This window comes from Setaria italica, chromosome I, assembly GCF_000263155.2.
Source record: "Setaria italica strain Yugu1 chromosome I, Setaria_italica_v2.0, whole genome shotgun sequence".
In the NCBI taxonomy this organism is placed as follows: Eukaryota; Viridiplantae; Streptophyta; class Magnoliopsida; order Poales; family Poaceae; genus Setaria; species Setaria italica.
In genome coordinates, this window is record NC_028450.1 from 17,371,628 (window position 1) to 17,379,765 (window position 8,138).

Consider the following 8,138-nt stretch of genomic DNA (forward strand, 5'->3'; position numbering starts at 1 on the left):
CGGCCACCTCGTCGCCGGCTGCATCCTCGTCGCCCCTCGTCGCCGGCTCCATCCTCGTCGCCCCTCGTCGCCCCTCGTCGCCGTCTCGTCGCCGTCCCTTGTAGCCGCCGTCGTCGTCTTCGCCTCGGCCGCCGTCGTCCCGCCGTCGTCGTCTTCGTCCTCGTCGCCGCCCCGGCCGCCGCCGTCCCGCGCGCCGCCCGGCCGCCGCCGTCCCGCCGTCCCGCTGCCCCGGCCGCCGCCGTCCCGCCGACCCGGCCGCCGCCGTCCCGTCGCCCCGGCCGCCGCCCCGCGCGCGAGAGGTCCGCTGCCGCGCCGGCCGGCAGCGCCGGGAGGGTTTTCTTTTTAAGTTAATTAGAAAATTAAGTTTTATTTTTAGATAAATTTGTAATTTTGTTAAGTAGATTTTTAGATTTCTAATTTTGTTAAGTTAGATTTTTAGATTTCTAGTTAGTTTGTTAAGTTAGACAGAGATCGCCGAGTAGCCGCCGTGATCGCCGCCGTGATCGCCGCCGTCCCGCCGAGTAGCCACCGTGATCGCCGCCTTGTAGCCGCCGTCCCGCCGAGTAGCCGCCGTGATCGCCGCCTTGTAGCCGCCGTGATCACCGCCGAGTAGCCGCCGTGATCGCCGCCGTCCCGCCGCCCATCACAACCTAGTAGGCACCGCCTGTGGTTCCGGTGAACCGTCCCCGCCTCCGCCGTACCGCCGCCCTGACCGCCGCCGTCCCGCCTCCGCCGCCCTGATCGTAGAAATTCGTCAAAATTCGTAGAAATTCGTCAAAATTCGTAGAAATTCGTAGAAATTCATAGAAATTCATAGAAATTCGTAGAAATTCGTAGAAATTCGTAGAAATTCGTAGAAATTCGTAGAAATTCGTCAAAATTCGTAGAAATTCGTCAAAATTCGTAGAAATTCGTAGAAATTCGTAGAAATTCATAGAAATTCGTAGAAATTCATAAAAATTTGTAGAAATTCATAGAAATTTGTAGAAATTCGTCAAAATTCATAGAAATTTGTATAAATATTCCGGACTTTGTACGATTCGTGTTATTTTATGATTTCATTATATACATGTATAATTCCGGACTTTGTAGGACTTTGTACAAATTTGTATTAAGACGATTTCTATGACTGTCATGTATGATTCCATGTATGTTTCCATCAATAGTTGAAATGGCACACGATGAGACCGCAAGGTATATCATGGAGCAGATAATCGCTGGTGATGGTAGTGGCGACAACGTTCCACTATCATACACGGATGAAGAGGGCACCCAGGCAGACATGTTCCTCAACATGTCCGCCGATGGGAATGAAGAGCAACAGCCGCAGCAACAACTTGCCGTGGCGGAAGGTTCCGGCGAGGTATATACAACCATTCTTGTATTGTTTCACGCCACCGCTACTACTACGTACTAATTAACGAATCTTGAACTGTTAGCCCTCCGGATCGACACAAGGGCAGAAGACCCGAGGTCGTACAAAGGTGATGGAAGGGAGGCTTGTCATCACCGAAGTTACAGATGAGGGCAGGCCGGTTGCTCCTGAGAAGGTAGCAAAGAAGTACGTGAGTCAAATCGGGGCAATCGTCCGGGACAACGTGCCTATCAGCATCAGAGAATGGAAGGGCAGAAGCGATAATCCGTACGCCCTTCCAGAGATAGAAAAGAATATGTTGTGGGAAGACGTGAAGAGACATTTCACATTCCCCGAAGGATATAGCGAGAAGGATGTCAAAGCGTGGACGCGTAAGAAGATGGCTACTCAATTCCAGACATTCAAGAAGATGCTGGACACCCACTACATCAAGAAGGGCAAAACTCCAGACTTCAACGCGTGGCCAAAGTTGAGGGACCACTGGGATGCATTTGTTGAATACAAGAGGAGTGAAGAAGGTGTGAAAAAGATCACGACCAACACAGCAAATGCTAGTCAGAAGGGCTACCACCATCATTTGGGGCGAGGTGGGTATGGCTCAGCAATTCCCAAGTGGAGGAAGATGGAACAAGATCTGATCGAACGGGGAATCATACCTGCAACTATTGAATGGCCCGAACGATCAAAGAACTGGTACTACGCTCATGGAGGCTCCCTAAGCCAAGAGGATGGGACGCTGATTTTCAATGACACAATACGTGAGAAGGCCGAACATCTCATGAAGAACATTGAAGATTCCAAGGCTGGGAGGTTGAGGGTGGACCGAGAAAATGATGAGCTCACATTGGCCCTCGGTAATCCAGAGCACCCAGGACGTTGCCGGGGGTTCGGGGTGGTTCCGTGGAAGTTCGCTTTCCGAGGCGACAGCGCCTCTTACAGAAGCCGAAAGCGAAGAAAGGAACAGATGGAGGAGAGCTGGCGGCAGATGCTAGAACAAAGAATGATGGATGAAATCAATCGGCGGGTGGCCGACGCAGTTGCGGAGTTGGTGCAATCTGGAGCAATGCCGAATCCTCACACCGCCAGCCCTTCTCAACGCCTCGAGAGCAATTGTGCTTCTACAGGGGTCCCCGATGCGCAGACGCCCAGGTTACCCGTGGAGGAGCAACGGTTCCCCGTGGATGCCATCACGCAACGGACCTCATGTGAGCTGCATGCACCGGTCGGCAACCTCACTATTAAGGTATACTTATACATAATATTTATGCAATCTTGTCAATTGATCCAGGCCTCGAGATCGGAGTTCAACTTGTTTACTTCTGCTATATGTACAGGTAGCGTACGGGAGTGCGTTACCAACCCTGGCAGGGCAGAGCAGTCATGGCATGGACATTCCAACAGGCTACGCCAGCGTCTGCGTCGAGCAAATAGTAGATCCCCAGTATGAAGGTCTAGAGCTCGACTTCCCGGGAGGCGACGGGGAAAAGACATTGGCAGATGCGCTTCATGGGATCATTCTATGGAAGAAACACTACATCATTATTCCCCGCACGGAGCCATCTCCTCAGACCTCAAGACCGCTTCCCGTAGATCCCCAGCAGCGACCTTCTCCTCATACCTCGAGACCGGCATCTCCTGCTCCAGGACCGTCTCTTCCATCTATATCAAGGTCTCCATCTCCACCACATCCTGGTGCTGGGAGCGACGACGACAATAACAACACCCCTCCCCGATCACCATCGCCGGCACCAAGAGCGGCCCCCTCGAAGGAACCTGCAGCACCACTCAAGAAGTCACGAGCACCGCCTCCCAAGCAAAGAGTACAGAGAAAGAAGAAAACAAAGGTCGACCCTGAAGTGGCTCGCAAGGAACGCTTTGAGGCAATGTCTCATGAAGAACAGTGGGCAGAAATCCAACGAGAGGCCAGTGAGTGGTTCAAGAAACAAGCCGAATTAAAAAAGGCAAGGGAGATGGAGCCACCGCCAGTAAGTCGGCGAGATTTAAACTTTTTTATCAGGATGGAGGAAGGAGCCAAGAAAAGGATACCACTCTTGTCAAACTATGAACGGGCTCTAGTAAAGGCTGATGAAAAGGATAAAAGAAAAGGAAAATGATCCTCCAGCGGTCCAGTCCCCGACCTCAGCCATTTATCAAAAAAAGATGCTCAACGGGTAAAAGCAATGCCCTTGGATCAACAAGCAAATATATTGAAGTTCATGGAAGAAACAGGTCTGGGACTTGATGAATGCATAGGGCAAGTCGAGACGCCAACTGCACCGCCCCCTGAGCTGAGATGGCCTTATGAGCTAGGCAAACCTCTAGTAAAGCCTTCAATGGTACGGAAGCTATCAACAAAGATGTACGAATTCCATCAATGGTACATGATGGCATCCGCCAACTTGAGGGAGATGATCGGCATGAAGGTAAAACTGATAGATTTTCACGGTGAAGGGGAGAAAGTGCTGTGGCTAGACTTCAAGGATATATACGAAGTGTACCATCATGATGCCCTGGACGTCTCTCTGATCAGCGCTTGGATTCTGTAAGTGTCCGTTTATTATCTCTACATGTAAATTTTGGCGTGCGTCACCGTACTAACTTCATCTTCCATTTCATGTAGGATGCTAATTCAGACATGCCGCCGAGAGGCGTACCTACATGTAGGCTTCATGGATCCATCTGTAGTTAACCAACAACAGATACAATTAGCGCCGGAAAAAACCTTTGCGGAAATATACAATTTCCTACACAAACAAACATTCAAGGATTTCATACTACTTCCATACAACTTCAAGTAAGTGTGTGTATACCGTCTACTTTCGATGTCTTTTTCCTTATCTCTACATGTTAGTTAGCTCTAATATGCATGAACATTTTACGCACGCAGCTTCCACTGGATCCTTATTATAATTGAGCCTGAAAGAAGCCACGTCACTGTCTTTGATTCGTTAAGGAAAGATCCGGTGGACTACCAAGAATTGCAAGACATGCTAGGCTTGTAATAATTCTGGACCTTTATCTCTATGCAAAAATTTATTTCCTAAATTTTATCCCTGTTACACTATGTCATTCATTATTCTAATCCGCAGCGCATGGAAACAATTCATAAGGACACACAAAGGTCCATTCAAAGAAAATCTTACATGGAACACAGACTTCCCGGTACGTATGAAGTCTGCACATTTATTACATTGTATAACACGAATATTTCATAACTTATTTTTTTCCGCACTGAAGTGCTTAAGACAGGAACCCGGGAATAATCTATGTGGCTACTACATCTGTGAGCACATGCACAGTTTTTTGGGATCCAAGGGACCGAAGATGACGCCGCACAACTTTAAAGTACGTAAAATAAATATATTACTAGTTAATTATTTTCTAGCTCCTTATATGTATTTGTTCATGTAACATTCACAAATTTCCAAATTATAGATGTTAAATATTCAACAAGGACTCTTGAAGAAAGAAGAGTAGCGGCAATATGTGAAGGTCTCATTGGATTCATAATGGACGAGGTGGTAAATCCAAGAGGAGAATTTTATTACGATGGACGACAATTAGACACTCCGATCAGCAACACCACGACGGGAAGATCGTAGGAAGATACTTTGATTTATTTGTATATATAATACGCGCTAATTATGATCGATTTGTACTAAGCTAGTTGAATTGTGTATATGAATTGTGTATAAGGATTGTGTATATATATAGTAATTGTATAATTACAAATCCCATTCGTTTAAATACTAGTTGATTTCGTTCTAAAAAAATCTCAACTACAAGGTTAACAAATTAAAAGGGCCGCGGTACTACTATACGTATACGTGATGCATGCATGAAAAATTCAGGCGTCACGGCAGTGCCATGCAAGCGCCATTTAGTCCCGGTTGGAATCGAGCCGGGACTAAAGGGGACCCCTTTAGTCCCGGTTGGGAAATCCAACCGGGACTAAAGGGACCCCCTTTAGTCCCGGTTGGTGTCACCAACCGAGACTAAAGGGCCTGTCCCGCGCCTGGCGTGGCAGGCCCTTTAGTCCCGTCCTTTACTCCTGGTTAAAAGACCCGGGACTAAAGACCCCCCCCCCTTTTGTCCCGGTTGGTTTATCCCGGATGGATATCCGAGAGATATGCACCCTACCAACCGGGACTAAAGGCCAATTCTCTACTAGTGGTAGTTGTATTTGTTAGCATTACAGAGTAGTAACGGCAAATCATTTGTGTAGTACATAGATGAAGCCCACAAAAGTTGATGCTACGTAATAAAGAGTAAAATGATTGTGGGCAATGGTGTGACAGAACCGCCAAATTAAAACTCTAAGTATAATGGCCATCATTTGAACACATCCAGCATATTAATTTAATAGTTTAATTTAACAGATCAATACGCTGATCGAAACAAACACCAGAAGTCTCATGCGAAGGTGAGCGCAGATAGTACAAACATGATAGCTTTTACACAAAAATAAATAATACAACACAAGATGATACAAAAGTTTAAAAAAAATCAAATAAATAGATTTTATAGGTACAACATAAAGTTTCAAACACAAATATCAATTACTAACTCTAAAGCGATAATGACAATGAGAAGACATCACATCGAGCTAACAGATATGACATCATAGAGAAACAGCACCTCCTGAAAAAGGGGTCACAACAACAACCCTGAGTATACTAATATTTAGCAAGACTCACCCGACTATGGTATATACTTAGCTGACTCCTAGCATGCAAACCTTTTGATGCTGGGTTCGTTTTGCCAAAAAGGGACTATGAGTGTGAATCCTTACTTTCAAAGTTTTATCCTAATTTAAACGTAAGAGCATCTATTTTTCTAAGTTTGCACAACTACATCACTTCAGCGTGGAAAAGTAATTAATTATACAAGCAACAATAATTATCATAATCATATTCCACTTCTTTATTATGATGCGACGCAGTAATCAAGGTTCCCTTATCCGAGACATACAGAGAATCGATTCGATTTAATCCTTGCAAGGAAAACATAACCACACGACACATGCATGTCATGTCAAGCCGCACGTGGCAACCGTTCCCATCTCCACCATCAAAAGTCTGAACTGCCCCGCCAAACCCTAGTCGTCAGTTGAGCCCTCCGATAGACCACCCAAAATACCCAATTCTCCACGGCCACTCGACTTGCTCCAGAGGGCAGGATGAGTTTAAACTCCGGAGCGAATCAAGTACTAGGTTTACCGATTTCGACTACCTCCTACTCCAAGCATGTGATTAGTACTATTCAAAACTCAATCAGTAGGGCCAACAACAGACGGGCCTTAATCAACACTAGTGGAGGTACTCTTTCATTCCTTATATCATATCCTTAACAAATCTCCTCTCCACCCGTTCACTCACTTTACCGTTCGAACCATTTATCCATAGCATAAATATAAGTATCCAGAGATATTATAGCTCGCGAGTGACAAGCAATCACTCAACTTCTACCGAACTTAATTAGCATGGCAGAACTATCAACCTACACATACTAGTATAACTATGGGAACCTATATATCATGCATCTAGGGTTTCATACAACTCCTATAAACATAAATGCATGAATATATAAATAAGAATAATGTATAGTTTTGAAAATAAAGGTTATGTTCCGGAGCTTGCCTTTGTTACACGGTGTTAGTGCTCTCAAAGCCTTGGGCCCTTTCGGACCTTGGGCCGGGTCTTTTGGTTGCTCCTGCTGGCTTCACGGCTACGATTGCTCTACATCCATGAGCTCGCATGCAACAGAATCTACATGTATACAATGCAAATGCGGTATTAGTGTAAAGGCGATAAGTGATGCCATCAGAATATTATCAAATAAATTTCAAAGGTTACAAATATCTTCTCTTAGGTTCTAAAATGATTCCTGGTAGTAGTATTTCACAAAGTCAAATTCTCAAGTTTTTATTTACAGAGACATATTAATAGGCATTTCTTTACAATTATGATAATAAAGCTAGGAACTAAATAAATTCATTAAAGTAATTTGTGTGCAATAATATCCGAAATGCATCCTGCATATGAAAGTATGAAAACTTGAACTGTTGCATGTGTATCTCGTGTAGAAGTGAACCTTGCCGACGAGACGTACGAGCTACTTCCAGCAGCCGAGGAGGAACCTTCTGCGGAGCTGCACTAGATCGAGGTTGAGCAAGACCCCAGCCAAGCTTCCAACGACCTGCAAACTAATCTAGATTAGGAAGGCAAGCCCGGAGCATAACCCTGATTTAAAGTTTATGCAATATCTATGACGCTGATGTTTGTGTATTTAAGTTCATAGGAGTTGATTGAAAATATAGTTGCACAATCTTAGGTACCTATGTTTGGACACTAGTATGATAGGTCGAGTAGCTGCAATGCTAAATAGGGATTCGGTAAAAGTCAAGTGATTTCCTATCACTCGCGAGTTATAGGAGTTGCTTGCTTACTTATGCTGCAAGCATAAGGATGATGGGCGGGGCCGGGCAATTGGTCTGAATTGGTGGACTGCCATGTCTATCTAGTGATAAATGTGCTAAGGTCGAAATGTGTTTAGAGCTGTGGTCAAGTGTTTGAAAGTACTAATCTCATACTTATGAGATAGGGAAGCCTAGTACCTAATTGAACCTGGACGTGGCTTTATCCCTACTGTCTCTGGAACGGAGTTTCCCCTGGTGCATCATGTGGGTACAAGTGCAGCCACGGTACGGTAACGTTCGGGGACCATGGGGCCTTATATTCAAGGAAAGTAAGCCCTGTCCACG